The 15976-nt window shown below is 39.2% G+C and overlaps 1 protein-coding gene and 1 long non-coding RNA gene across 3 annotated transcripts in view; both read left to right on the forward strand.

The window, feature by feature from the left end:
- LOC121352520 overlaps positions 1–15976 on the forward strand; it is a 160608-nt gene that overhangs the window by 71626 nt on the left and 73006 nt on the right. The window lies entirely within an intron of this gene.
- Positions 1–15976, forward strand: part of LOC121352519 — an 84080-nt gene that overhangs the window by 39808 nt on the left and 28296 nt on the right. The window lies entirely within an intron of this gene.

Consider the following 15976-nt stretch of genomic DNA (forward strand, 5'->3'; position numbering starts at 1 on the left):
CCTGAAAAATAAGTTCTGGAAGAAATACCTGTTTGATCCCACACTGTTCTTATCTCTGTGACAAAAGTGCTACATCTTGCACTGCCTGTCTGAACTTGGTCTGAAGTGTGTGCTTTCAAAGGGGCTGTTTGACCTGTGCCTTAGTTTCCCAGTTGAAATATTTAGTGTAATGTCAACTGAGGAGATATATGTCCAGTGACAAATGTTATTCATTTAATGGCAATATAGGCCTGTGGAGAAGTATTTAATTATCTTTGATGTGCCTGTAATACTTCAGAATTTACTGTAGAATTTTATCCAATTACGCAATGACCATGATTAAAACCTACAAGTAACCCTCCAGCCCTCCCACCCATGTAGGTTTTGTGATTAAAGCCCTCAGACTGGCCTGACTGTGAAGGCAGGAGGGCAAGTGAGGGGATGTAATTTTTAATTTTTAGAGTTTCCTGTGGAGCACTCAGACTGCTTTAGCTCAGGCTGGGTGACAACCTGTGGGAACCCAACCCTTCTCCAGTGTGACCAGACCTTCTGCTTGCTTGCTGCTGGCACCAGCTATGCTGTGCTGGTTTCAGAGTTCCCCTCCCAAAAAGCAATCTGAGTTCCAATATAGACTCAGACAAATGGTTTAACAAAAATAAGCTCTGTCTCCCTCAGTTCTGCATTCCCATGAAAAGACAACTGATTGTAAGGCCAGTCATGCCATACGATGCCAAAAGTAGTGCAATCCAAAGATTAGGAGGTGCAAGGTTTGGAGCCAGAGGTCCTATCTTGGTGTAAACATAGCTAGAAAAATGAACAACTTTTTGGGCCTAGATTGGTTGAATGGACTTTGAGTCTGAAAGCTCCCTGTGTTTTCCATTTCATCAGTTGATCTAATGAGGGAAACAGGCTTTCCCTCTAAGGCATATGACCAAGAATAGGTGTCCTTAATGTATTAAGGCAGTTCTCAGCAGAAGTTTGTCACCAAGTTGTCCTATGCCATTGCCAGGGTAGGGGAGCAGAGCTGCCGGGGGAGCTGGGGCAGGCAGCTGTGCTCTGCTTGAGCCTGTTTGCTTTGCACACTTGACAGGGCTGTGGGTATGGACAGCCTCTTGTTGCTCTGTTGATCATGTGGCTTGTTTCATGTAACAATAGGGGAGAGAAAAACATTTCTTTAAACAAAGGAAAATAAGACTGCAAACCATAAAGAAAACAGCATGGAGATTTGGGGATAGATGTACTAACAAATCAGCAACAGCTGTGAAAATGACTTCTGATACATTTTTTTGAACCTGATTAAATAAATAATAATCAAGATTAGAGGTAATTTCCTTTTCAAATACCACAAGCCTAAGCAGTGTGGCACAATTCTCCCTGTAGTCACATCATGGTAGTTGGGTGGATTTTTCCTCAGTGCATGGGGGGATGGATTTGTCAGGGTTGATGGTGCTCAGCAGTGCCCCTGTCCCAGCGCCTGATACTTCAAAGATGCCGGGCAAAGTGTGCAGGCAGCTGGAGCTGGCAGAAACCATTTACTTGCCTGTAGGCATTTTTTTCTGCAGAGAAGAGCCAGCTAACACCGTTTCTTAACACAGTTTTTTTTTACTCTGCTAGTTATTTCTGCCTATCCCTAACTAGAAAAGCACTGCTTAATTTTCATCAGAAAAGTCTTCTTTCAGCAGAGCACAAATGTCAGTGTCCAATCTTCCCACTGAAGGGAGGCACATGCTAACTCAAGACCCTTTCTGTTTTGTCTTCAGCTTGGCTGATTTCACTATTTGTAAAGAAAACTTTGTATTTGCTAGTATTGCTTAAGGTCGTGCAAAAGTTCAAAGAAAAAACCCAAAATATTTTCTTTTTGTTTTCTGACAAAGAACAGGATTAAATTCTCGATTAGAATGCTGGAAACAGTGAACAAGAGAAAGCACAACATTGTGATGTCCGCCCTTGCCTCTTGTAGCTGGAACCAGCTTTGTCACACACTAACATGTGTGACATGTCTCTGCCACAGAGTCATGCAGTCAGAGTAGCTCCACTTACATTCAAAAAAAGGGCCAACTGTACTCTTGGTTACTTTTCCACCAAAAGCTACTAAGTAAAGCTCTTCTTTGTTAATTTGTGGGATCATACTACAAGCTCTGTTAGTCACCTCAGTGCCTATGGAGCACCCTGAAGCTCACCAGGGAGTGTTTGCCCAGCCCAGACCCCTGTTTACCCTTTCTCTGAGGAAGCCAGATTAACTGCAGTTAAAATTATGATATTGGGTAGATGTTATATTTTTCTCTCCTGGTGCCTTTTGGTTACCTTATGTCTTATAGAGAAAACTGCTGCAGTAATACCTGCCATTGCTGACAGGAGAAATGTCCAGGCACAGCAGATCTGAGGACTGAGGCCATATTTCCTGAACAGAGGAAGCAGGAACAATCTTCTGTAGCTATAAGTGTGTATTTCCAGAGTCTTCTAGAGCTAGAAGGGTGTTTCCGGAACAGAGGTTTTTGGCAGAACCTAGAGCTGGCAGTGGTGGCAGTGCCATTAAAAAAGGCTCAGTGATCCTTTGCCCCCCAGGCACAGCCTCCCACATTTGCCACACAACAGCTTAGATTTTCTGAAGACTATAATGCTCTTTAGGGCACAAAAACTCTCAGCCCATTGCTTAGAGCCCTTGTTTGAGCCAAAGAGTAATCAGAGATGGTCTGCTTGTGTGAGTTGGAGGTGCTGGCCCAGAGCTTGGTACTTGGGATCCCCAAACATGGGGACCACTGCTGGGGGAAGTCCAGCATGTTCTGCTGCCTGCCTGCCTCTGCCCCAGCTTTTGCCCCCATGCAGCTGGTGGTCAGCCTCCAGGATCTGGGCTTGGGCAACACACGTCAGGGCTGTGGTGCTGCCCTTGTGTCTGCTTACGTTGCTGTGTCTGGAGCCTAGGTTGACAAAAAGGCTTTACAGCATGAAATGAGATTCACAAAACATGCTGGAGATGTTTTTTACCAAAATAATAAACACTTTTCCCCCCTGTATTTTGGCCTTGTTTTCATGGAGCTTGAGGTTGTGGTAAATGTTTCATTAACATTTTCCTGTTTTGTAGTAATTGCTGCTCTCTGACTCATGATACTTTCCTTTTGACACAAGAGCCTTTATCTTTCTGTGTTTGCTTCTTGTTCATATACTATCTTCTGAAGTTGAAGGAGATTTTGTTGTAGCTCTGTGTTTAGTTTTCACTCTGTATTCATTATCATTGGCACTGAGACAGTGTGCAGGGCAAACCAAAGTGTATTTTGCAATTTTGTTGTGGCTGTCTGCTCTACACTAATGCACTACAAGTAAAAGTAATCCTTATCATGATAAACCAGCTGCATTCAAAGCACCTGACCCTACATACCCATGTATACAAAGGTCCAAACCCCACCTTAAAAGGGTTAGGGAGCTTCTTGCAGGGATCTTGTCAGTATTATTTGATTCTTGCTGTATTTTACCCTTAGAAGTACCCATTAAAGATTAGAAATTTTTCTTAGTTTTATAAAGTGTAAGGCCAAGAGGGACAGTGATACCTCCTGCACCTCAAGCAACCTGAATTCTCATTCAGATCCTGCAAATTCAAGATGCTTCATGATTTCAGCTGGAAAGAAACATTTGAATTTTTCAAAATAGGAAAGTTTGGAAAAAGGATGTTTGTTTAAGCTGGGGGAAGATAAAGGGAGGCATGAGAGCAAGCTACAGCTACTTGAAGGGTAGTTAGAAAGATTACAGAGGCAGGTTCTTCTCAGTTGGGCCAGGAAGCCCAGACATGGGGCAGAAGCCACCAGAGTGAGGGAGGTTCAGATTGGACATGAGGAGAATGGTAGTGCAAATTTGGGACAGGTTGGTGAGGGAGCAGAGGCTGCAGAGCCACTGTCCTTGAAGGTTTTGAGGACTTACGAGGCAAAGTCTTGTGTGGGATGACCTGGTGTTGGTGTCAGCTGCTCCTTGTGGAGGACGCTGCAGCAGCTGCTCTCCACAAATCTCTTACAATCAGTGTTTTGATGAGTCTGTGAAACTGCTTAGTGCCACAGGCACGGACACAAAGATATTAAAGATGTTCTGAAAAATACTGATGGCAGGAATGCATTTAGGTGAGACATGGCCAGACATTAGGCAAACAACACTCCATGTGCCAGAAACAAGTTATAAAAAGGACTTACTGAGGAATTCAATAGTCCACTGACTTCTTGAAGAGATTTGCTGAAGAAAGTGGGCAGGTTTTGGCTTAAGGGTCTTTTTGTCTTCACACATACATATGTAAATAAGTAACTACCCACAAAAGAACTCAAAGTGCTCTTTAAAAATATCAATATTCACAAATTTTGCAAAACAAAACTGAGGATTGTTGGTAAATGTATTAAGTTATGTGTAGCAGAATAAATGGCATGTTCTGAAAAAGATTGCAACATCCTGTGTTTCCTTTCCAAAACCAGAATTTCTTTTTATCCCCAAGTTTATTTCAGTCTCTCTGGCAATAATGATCTTCAAAGGGCTAGTATGAAAATCTGCATTTGCAATTGGCTACAGTGAACTAAGAGGAAGAGTTAAGAAGTGTATTAAATAACGCTCATGTGATTAATTTTATGAAATAGGATTCCTGATAACAAACACAAGTTTCAGAGTCATGACTATAATTTCTTATATATTAACTGCTTTTCTACTGCACTTTTTGACTTAGTGTGCTTGTAATATTAAGTGTGACTGCAGACAACACAGGATTTTTCCTTTGTGACATTTGTACCTCTCCCTGTTGAAATGATTCCTGCCACTGCAGAGTGTATTTATTGCTACCCAATATTTTTAAGTAAAAAAGGAAAACTGGAGGTTCATAACACCTAACAAAAGGCAATTCACTGCGATGACTAAGAATGGAAGCAATTTACCTCAGTGTCTGTATAATCTCAATAGAGGGAGAGAGGAATGTCTCTGAAAATGATTCAAACCTCCTAGAAGGGGCTTATGGTCACTAGCTAGCTTCTTTAATGCACTTCAGATTGCTGCTTAAAGGCTTGCAGTATGAGTCTAGGCTCTGGGAAGGGTATAAGGTATTATTCATACTATTTCAAAGAAGAATTTGCCACACATTTTTTTTTGTCTGCTTTCTATTTTAATGATGTCAGGAACAGAGGAAAAATATCCCATAGATTTTTACCCCATACCTTCTGTTCTACATCTTCACCTAAAAAATTACTTCAGTGGTTTCCCCCCTCCATTACTTCCAGAATACATCTGGGAATATCTTGCACTGTCAGGGCAATTATTCCTGGCTTCAAGCATAGCCTGAGCAAAACAGGGGCTACCTGAATATTTTCACCACGAGCATGTGTCTATTGTTTGCTCCAAAAATGACCCTGTGTGCTAGAAAGAGCATATTGTCCATGCTGTACATGGAATGAAGCTGAGCAAACAAAGCTGCATGGCAAAAGAATGATGAATTCACTAAAGTAGTAAATTGGCATTGCAGTGTATTACAGAGTATAAAACCATGATTTTATGGTTTTTAAAATATAGTAGCTGAGTAATATTGAGCTACTATATCCCTTTCTGTACTGATACATATGAGAACTCTTATTGCAATTTATCCAGTCTCTTTTCACTCTGCCTTTTGCTAAGGGTAGAGAACTGCATTTTCAGCTGGCTGCAGAGTGCCTGGGGTTTCTCACAGCTGCTGCCATGTTCTGCCCAAACGTGAGCAAGTGATTTGGGCTCTCAAATGTGCCACTGGTTTGACACCTATGATTTGGGCAGTGAGTGGTGCTGAGACTCAGGAGCTCTAGGAACATCATATTAGGCATGGCTTTGGAACCTCTGCTTCTTTCAAGATCTGGAGAACATGCAGGTCCAGAAAGAAAAGGAGTTAAACTCTCCATCCTTATTTTAGGAGGCTAATTTTTGCAGCAGCTGCAATGACTCACTAAATCCCAAACAATTCACCAGAACTGGCCCAGCTCAGATCCAACCTGCCAGAACATCCCATCTGAGTGGTTTCTACCTCTGCTGCCACCTCTCACTGAGGTCCTTCAGCTGTAAGGAAAGGTTTCCAGCAGGATTACATGCTAGGCTAGCCTGCTTATGGATCCTTCTTTGCTGGGGCCCATTGCCTGTCCCATTGCATGACCAGTCGAGTCCACTATAGCTTGTATCTGCAGTTATCTACTGTGAGATAAGCACATTCCCAGTCACACACCCTGGGAAGAGCCACTGTTCATTATTTAACAGTGAACACATGGAACATATACATTCATTTTTGTTCATGTTTAGTGAGCCAGAGGAGACTATATCTGCTTAGTAGTGTACAGTTCTCAAATGTCTCTGTATGTGCCAGAATGATGTGCTGTGGTGGAAGGCCTGGCCGTCATGGCTCCTAACCCCATGGTCACAGAGTGAAGGCTGGGAAGACTTCTCATGAAACCACCTGGATTGTATTAGCTGGAGCACAGCCAGCAGGTCAAAGGTGTGGAAGAGATTATTCTCCTCCATCAGGCAATTTTGAGTTTTGCTCCCCCAGGAAGGAGTACAACAAAATGGTGGTGGAGTGCAAGGCATACAAGGTAGGGTTGAAGCAGTTAACCTGCAGAAAAAAAAAAGGACGAGTAGGGATATTAATGCTGTCTACAGCAACCTAATTGGCATATGAGAAGAGAGAAACAGGTTCTCCTTGGAAGCAGAGAGGCACAAGTTTTATAAAACATATAAAGAAAGCTCCTGAAAACTAAGTTTCATCAGTAATACTACACTTCTGTTTATAAAAGTAATAAGATATTAATGTAAACAAGATGCATTTAAAACCAGCCTTAGAAAACAATCAGATTCCTCTTTCATTAGCAGACTTTGTGGGAGACCAGTATTACTATTTGTGCTGTCTGAACAGTATATAATTCTTTGCACCATTTAACACCATTTCTCAGACCCTGAAAACAGAGTCAGCTCCTTAGAAGCAGTCACAATGAGATATGATTCTTAAAAAGGTTTATCTTCACACAAGGGTAAAAGCACGCCTTCAGAGACATATGGGTGCTGTCACCTTACAACAATTTCCCATTTATTAAAATCAATGACAGAGAGGTGAAGCCAATACATTTCTGGCCCAGCAGAGTCTGAGCCCATTAAACTCTTCTGGCAGTGAGAGCAATATGCTGTACTCCCAGAGTTCTCCCCAGGGGTCCTGCAGTTCGTCCAGGGGAAAAAAAAACCTTAAATCTTGGTTCTGCTGCAGACTTTTCCTCCTTATTAAACACACCTCTAAGGCAACATTCATGGAGAGCTTAGGCACCAGAGTGGCAGCCAGTTCTCACACTCCAGTGTGCTAGGCACTGACATTTTCCCCAGGGAGAGAGTGTCTCATCTGGCATGGCCACTACCTAGCAGGGCTACGCAGCTCAGCACCTTAGCAACTCAGGCTCTGTAAAGTCAAAGCTTCTCCACTGTTCAATCTACCCAATCTGTTCAAAAGACACCAAACACACACATGCTGGTGTGGGATGTGACAGCCTAACAAAGTTTCAGTTTTCCTCTGTTCCATGGGCTGGACTGACTTCGAGCTTGGGCAGTGTTGGTGCATGTCTGCCCAAAACATACCTTTCACATCAACTCACAACAGCTCAGGATCAGGTGTTGCAATGTCCTTGGTGAATTTAATCCACTCTCTGCTCCACAGCCCTCAGACTGCAAAACTGGGAATGTAGCACATCTCTGTTTCATTTGGACATCATAGGGATAAGTACATTCAAGGCTGAGCAGCAGAGGAGCGTGTAAAGTCCTCAGGAAAACTGTCTGCCATTTATCAGCTATTTAATGATGTAAAAAAGCCGAATGAAATAAAAGGCAATGCAGAAAAGATTAAAAACATACTCTATATGACACATTCTTGTTCTTATAATTTTTTCTTTTGAAACTTCATAGCTAGAAAAACTTTGTCTCTATCAGTTTCACATATTTCTTTTGGTAGTATACCACACCCCATGGTAGTGACTTTCTATAATGCTTTATGGTTTGTAAAAAAAAAAATTAAATCACCAGATGACTTATAACTGTGATTCATGTTATTGTTATTGCTCATTATTATCATTTGTCATATGAGACAATGCCTGGCTATGCACTTTTCCTCTTTTGTAAGAGAAATCTGGCTCAGCTCTGAAGGCTCCAAGTTCTGTTTATTATACTAGCTGAAACATGTTTATTACACTGTCATGTTTTTACATCCCTCCTGCTACCTCGTGCAAAACATACTTTTGCACTGACCAAATTGTGAAAATTCTGCGAGGCTTCGCTCTCTCTGATCAAGCCACTGATCCACCGAGTTTAGCAGCCTCATGTGGTGGCAGCCGGTATCTGACCCAGCAGTGGCCTCTCCCTCCCAGTACCACACCTAAAACTGAGAGGCCTTTCATGGGGACGTGCCTTCATGACTTCCAATGCTAAGATTTCCTGAGTTTTAAGCGCTATTCATTCCTCAAAAAAAGTGAATTACAAAAAGTACTACTTGCCCGTATGTTGTTATGGTGTAATAGCTTTTGATTGAAAAGTAAAGCCTCAGGAGACATATACGTAATAGCTAAAAATAACAGTGATAAAGTAACAGTAATGACAACCCTATTTTCATGTTGCAGCTGCAGTGAGTTTCTGCATAACTTCAACCAAGAGGCTTTTAAGACATTTTGGCCAAAGCCTTTTGAGCTACACTGACTGCACAACTTGATGGCAGCAAGTCTGTCGAGTGACATTCTGGACACAAATAATAGTCAAAGAAAGTCATCTTATGAAAACTCATTCACTGCTGCTCCCTCTTTGATTTTGTACCACTTCTGAAAGACTAACTAGCTCTACCTCTGGACATCCAGAACTGTGATTGTTTCCTCCTGATTTCTGCCATTGGGTCTAATAAGTTACATTACCTCCCCCTCAAAAACTTACGTCATCAGGTTTGCTGTGACTCAATAACCAGAGGGATATTGCTAGAAACACATGAAGGGTTCATGGCTGCATGAAAACCTCCCTCCCTTTGCTTGGCTTTGCAATGATGTCAATATTTATTGTGACTATCACAGACACAGAAAGATTACACAGACACAGCCAGGATACCGCACTTGCAGTCTGTATAGGGTTACATGCAGCATTCTCCATCTGGCTTTGAATTTAAGAGGTTTTGCATCAGAACTGGTGTCAATAAGATGAATTTTTCATTCAGCCTGAACACTGTTGGGAGAGGAAGGGAACTAGTGGCTGATGTATTTGGGTTCCTGTTTCTTGCTCCACAGATCCCAGCTGGGTTTGAGCCTCATAGGAGTAATGCTAATTCTGTAGTCCCACAACTCCCTTAAGTCAACAAAAGCAAATGCTGATGCTAAAAGAGGCAGTGCCAACTTCCCACTGACCCAATCAGTGTTTTCACTCTCTTTGCTTCCCCAGTGACTGCAAATAGTCATATATACATATGGGAGGGGAAAAAAAATGTTAGTTTTAACCCAGAGTGTTGTCCTGTTCCCACTCACTGTGTGGCTGCATGAACATCTGGCAGATGGCAGACAGAGATGCAAATGGCAATAAGCTGGCAGAGTACTGGAAGGTAAGCCAGGACTGCTTATTACAGTTTAAATGGATTTGCTAATTCTGGAACTTGCAAGAAAATTACAGCACTTGTACAATGTCCCCTCATGGCTAAACAGGAGTGAAGGGAGGGTGTGCAAAAGCACAAGGCAGACAGCACTGATCCATTATCTCTGGATTAGATGAAACAAATTTTCTGACTCAGAAAAGGCCATCAGACCTGTTTAAACTAGGCTAAACATACCTAAAGAACCCCTTACTTACAAAGTATTTCACACTATCCATGACGATGTCTAAAATCAAGTACTGGTAGTTTCTAATAAAACATAGCCTAGTCAAGATGCTCTTTTAAATCAAAACCATTGTCTCATCCTTTTTTTTTAAAATGAAAATAACTTGCCTCATAAAAAGTCTTTATGTTTCATAGAATTATATTGAGAATAATGTTTCTTAATAATGACTCTTATAATGGCATTACTTAAAACAATTAAATCAATTAGTTCAATAAAATTCTTCAACTGAACTGCAATATTTTGACATTATGACTGATTGAGTTTACTGCCTTTGCAATTAATGAAAGATTGGTTCCTTTAACAATTACACTCTGATTAGTCCACAGCAAGAACATTTTCCATTACTCATCCCCCACTGCTATCAAAGGGCCTTTACTTTGGGCTTTTAGTTCTGTCTTTAATCCTAAATTAACAGAATTTGTCAAAGTCTTTGCTCACTAGAACTCTTGGAAAAAATTTGATTTTGTATTTTACCTGTGCTAAAACATCATCAAAATAAGAAAATCCAAGAAGTAACTAGACAATAAGGCACAGGTACCTAATACTTTTGATTTAATTAAAAATATAGTAGTTTTGACTGTTCAATAACAAGTAAGAGTTAATGCTTAAAACCTGTGATAAAAAAAATAAGTCTTTATTACAAAACAGCATAAAGAATCTTTTCATAGCCCAAGTAATCAAGCTTCTGTCAAAGTGAGATAATTGTCAATCACACTTTCAGTTCAAACACAGCTGCTAAAAATCAGAGAAGAGAAGCCAGACACTTCACTCCACTTTGAGCACTAAGTCAGAAATGAGTACAGAGGCTTGGCAGTAGCTGAGACCTTGTAAATCTGCACAGTTCTACACTCAGAAAACAAATCTCTAAACTGGGGAGTTTTGTCTTTCTGAAATTGAAAAGAAATTTATTTACCATGCTGGTTAAAATGGTACTTAATGAGAAAAGCTTGTTAATATATTAGCTTTTTTTATTTTTTATTTTTTTTTAATCCCCAAAGTCCTAAAGGTGGCCCTTGACTTCCAGTACACAATTAATATGTCTTTTAGTCCAATCCTATTAGGAAAGCATTTTCCTGGCTCAACAGATTGAATTAACATGGCAGGGAAGATGGTGAGCCCAGTACAATGAGTAGACACCATTCCTGCAAAGGCTCCTCATACTTTACTCTGCTGTTGCCTGTTGAAAACAATCAGAAATTAAATATACAGGTATTGCTAAAACAGAGCTGTATTATATATTGATTTTGTCACCATTGGTTTCCATTTATTTTTTTCCCTCAAATGTTAAAAATTGTTTAACATGGTATAAGTTTAGTTGTTTACTCTGCTTGACTCTCTTTAGTAGAGTTTGAAGTAAAATCTGGAAAACAACAATTCTCACAGGAAATTAATGTTCTGCTTATATGCGCTGCATATTCATACCCCACTATTGTTCATTATACTATTTTGCAAGTGTGCACAAATATCAACTAGTAATTTCATAAATCTGAAAACCACAATTCCCAGATGATGACCATGACCCTAGAAAAAGCCTAGAGAAAACAACCTCTTTACGAGACATACCTTGCAATAGATGTTTGTTTAACTGGAAATCCACAAGAGCAGCTGCCCAGTGCAACGGTACATATTTGCTTCTGAATCCTTTCTCAAAGACACTATTTAAACATGCTCATGAATTGAGCTGGATTTTTCCCCACCTCTATTCCAGCAAAATAAGGAGACTCAGAAGATAAAATTTGTTTTGTTATTGTAAGTAGTGCTATGTGGTAAGTGAGAAATTTACTTTCTATAGTCCTATGTAATTATGAAGGTGGGAAATGTCCATTTCCTGTACAGATGCAATGTCTGTGTGTATTGCTCAGTGATATTTCTATTTGAAAATGAACATACTTCTATTTCTAGAAGTGTTTGTGTATAGAGCTCCTTCTTGTCCATATTTGGCTTGATGTTACAGATCTGCTGCTCTAGCTTCACCACATTGGCAAGAGGAAACAAGTATTTCTTGTATTAAGACTGTAACTCCAAGCTATAGAACGTGTTTCAGTATGGTTCTGATTTATGTTAAGCTGTAAACAACTGAGATTTTTAGCATAGGTTTTATGATGTGTGCAGCTGGACTAGCTATCACCAAGTTTCATGCAGCATCCTGAATAGGAACAGTGATAACAGATTTTTTCAAATATCCCAGTTCTGTGCTAAGTTTGATGCTTTCACTTAGAGGGAAAAATTTGTGCCTCCTAAGACAGTCACACTTTACGCTTTCTTCTTGGACTCTGTTTTAGCCTGTCCTCTGCCATTTTCTGGATTAGAATCCCTTCACCCAATGAACAACTTTAATTGGCAGAAGAAATTTCTAAAGTGCTCCTTGTCTCCTAGAGCTGTTTCTGCAACCATTCTTTCTCCAAAATCAAAGGAATTGGGAAGGACCATAGCTGAGGTGGTGTCACTCATCTTCTCCTCCACACTGGCCAATGGTGTAAATTGTCAGAAAGGACTTGACTTAGAGTCCCTCCTACTCCTGTAGGCAGTATCTATGCATGTGATAAACTTCACTCTTGAATGGAGAAAGATCTGATCTGAGAGTACACTGAGAGACACAAAATAACTTTCTCAGAGTAGGAATGATATTTTCCACAGTAAAAGAGAAACAAAAAAGGTACAAGATGAGTCATGCTTTTAAGGTGTGTGAAGTCCTGCGACACCTGATTCAAACAAAACTAAAAATGTCCATCAGCCACTTAGTCTTCTATTTGCTCTGTGTTTTCACTTGCTTTGGCGTTTGTAGCAATAAATCATAAAGTCGAAACATGGGCTGAATCCCGAGATATTTATTCAGACTAGAGTCTTATGACTGGGAAAAGTCTGCCTGAGTAGCCTTGTCATCCCCTAATTTTTTACTGTAAAAAGGAAATATACTAAAAAATCATATTCCTGCAGCATCCAGCAATTTTGCTTCTCTCAGTTTCAATAATCAAAACATTACCCACTAACCTGCTTTAAAAGAAGAAGAGTAAAACCATGCTTTCTAACAAGACTTGTGGTGAGCTTGAGGAACACAGGTTTATTCCTTAGATATCAGCCTGGTTTCATAGTGGAGTTTTCTGGTTCTGGCTAACTTACCCCATCTTTTCTCATCCCCTGCAATGACTTTAACAATAGTTTCTGAAAAAATTACTTTTAAATTTTCAGATCAAATTTCTCAATAAATTAAAAAAACCAAAAACATAAAATGAGCTGTATTTGGAATCACAGGTACTTTGTAAATGAAGATAATTTTTAGATTTCTAGGAAGACAAAATGTTATACATTTTGTTGCAATGTTTTGAAATTTTCTATTTACTTTGAAGAAAACTTTGCCTTTAAGCAAAATGATGGTTTAATAGTGAATAGAGAAACTGTCCATGGTGGCTATGAAATCCAAACTGAATCATCAAGACCAGATGGTAATCTTGACTATTATTACTAGTATTTTCAGGATCCATCAGAGGTGGTAATGTGAGAGATGTTTTAAGACCTAATTTTCAGTTCTGATGAGAAAGAAATTGTGACAATAATTTTCTATACATTTCACAATGATTTTATGAAAATCAGTTAGTATTTGTAGGATTTTTTGAATGAATAAATGCTTAATGAACATTCATCTTTTCATTTGAGAGCTGAACTTAATGCAATATTCTTAAACATTCTTTTTATGTTACTTAATTACACAACTCTTATATTTTTTATTTCTTCCTTCAAACTCTGAACTTTTTAGCATGATATAATATAACATCTGTTATTTTACACAAGGTTGTATTCTCCTTGATAGGAAAGTAAAATTAAAAATATTGACAAGATGATGAATTTTTCCCTTCTGTATACTTTACACATGTGGATAATGATAAAAATCGTCATACTGTGGTTTTTTACTTTCTGGTTCTAATAGTTCATGGTAGTAGATGAAAATCATGTCAAATTATTCACCAAGAGTGTCTGCTCCACAGCCTCCAAGGCCTAGAATCTGTATTTCCCACTTTACCTGAAATTTTCTGTCATAAGAATAAAGAAGGTAACATCAAATAATTTTAACCACCAATGACTGTCACTAAGAAGTTCTGGACTTACCACTAAAAAAAGGAATGAATATGTATTGATTACCTTAACACAATTTATTGTGACTCAGAAAAGTGATACATACAACAAATGCTATCGTGCTGGTACAAATTTTTAACCATGGACCAAGATTTTTAAAAACATCTTCCATGTATTCTCTTCTATACTTTTATCGTCTCAAGGCTGTACTTTGAATGTACTCTAAAGGTAATGGCCATAAGGGAGCCAGAGGTGTCAGCTATTCCAACATGCACACACTGACCACCTAAGGGATGGTGGGAGGTGGCTCTTAGCACGTTGCTCTGGTGAACCATGCAGTTTGCCCTTGGTTTTCTCCAGAGAGCCAAGATGCTGTTTTCTAGAACCTCTTTATTTGAAAAACTCGTTTGTGTCTTATCATGAGATGGACAGAGCTACCAGGCTTTACCCTGCTGATGTTACATGAGTATTCACCTCTGGGGTGTGAAAATTTTCCAGTAAAGATCCTTAAATGTAGAACTTATTTCATTCATTCAAATCCTGCTTTGCTTCAGTTCTTTTATGCACAAGTGAAGGAAAGAGAAAGAAACAACATGCTGACTTATTGTCTTAGAAGGATTTCTTTGTACATTAATACAACTGAAGATAATTGGTATGGAAAATATGAGTACAGCATCCCAATAAAGGAAAAAATATTACTAGTCTTCTTAATGATAATTCTTTTGAAATATGGGTAGGCTGGTACCTTACTCCTGTTCTACTCATAGGCACATACCACAAGAAAAGTAAAATTCACTATGTTCTGTTACTCCTTTGTTTATGTTATTGAACAGTATTTTCTAAAATTTCTAGTGTTGCTGCTTTTGACCCTAATACTGCAATGTCAGATATTGCCTTTGGAATGAAGGCCTTACAGCAGATTGAAAGGACATTTCTCATCTTCTAGTGCTGTAGTATTTAGTTTTGTAGAGCTTGAGGTCTATCCTATGCAGGAACTGAGCAGCAAGTTGTGCAGTAACATCCAAATACCACAGCATTTAAAACTTGGAGCCACTCCCCAAAACACCATCAACACTAATTCAACGATATCTATGACTCCATTTAACATGAAGGGCCCTAATTTAAGCTGTGTAAAAGACCAAGTTTCTATGGTTTATGCCAGGGCAACATCTAAAACCTATCACACCTCTCTCTTACTGATCATTGGAGTAAATTCTCTAAAAATAACCTTCCCTTCTCGTTACCGGCTAATGATGCACATTTATGATCTGAGTTTCTCTATCCAACCTGACTGTTTTTCCTGACTTTTGAGGAAGATGTGTTTGTTCAGCCACACTGTTTATCCACTCAGAAATGATCATCCACTCTTCTGGCTGACATGAAGCACAGAAGAAAGTGTTTCACTTAAAAGTACAGCTTTTACAAGGTCAACATGAAAGCATACATGCACATCCCAGGATAATAATCAGACCTTACGGACAAGTTGGCTAAACTCTTTTTTTTTTTTTTTTATGGTAAATTTTGACTTTTCCACCCCGGTCCTCAAAACCTACAGTTTGAGTGAACATTGAAATGTAGTGAAATATGTATTTAGAAACATTTTTGTAGCAGTTTTTCTTAATAAGTATTATTATCTGTTTTAAGAGATTTTGTCAAATATAGACATTTCCCACAAAAGTTTGTTAAAAATGCCAATGAAAGGAAAGCATTTAATCAGGGAAACCTAAAAATGTATACAAGAATTGTTCTGATATACACAGGGTAGCTCATGGAGAAAAATATTTTCAGAAACTTACACACTCTTTTGCAAAGCAAATGATTAGGACAGTAAATAGGTGCCAAAAAGATAAAAGTATTCAATTACTTCCAACTAAGCACTCATTTCATAAATATTAGGCTGGAAAGTCACTCAAATTGCTCAACAAGAATGCACTGGAGTCTACATGTTATACTTCTGATGCCATTTAGTTAAATTGAATCTTTAAGTACAAGAACTAAGGACCTTGTTCTCCTTTATACAGAAGTGTCTTTATGTGACTCTGGCACTACAGATGGGCTGTAAAACTAGCGCA

Source organism: Pyrgilauda ruficollis, unplaced genomic scaffold, assembly GCF_017590135.1.
Source record: "Pyrgilauda ruficollis isolate IOZ18807 unplaced genomic scaffold, ASM1759013v1 scaffold19, whole genome shotgun sequence".
NCBI classification, from domain to species: domain Eukaryota; kingdom Metazoa; phylum Chordata; class Aves; order Passeriformes; family Passeridae; genus Pyrgilauda; species Pyrgilauda ruficollis.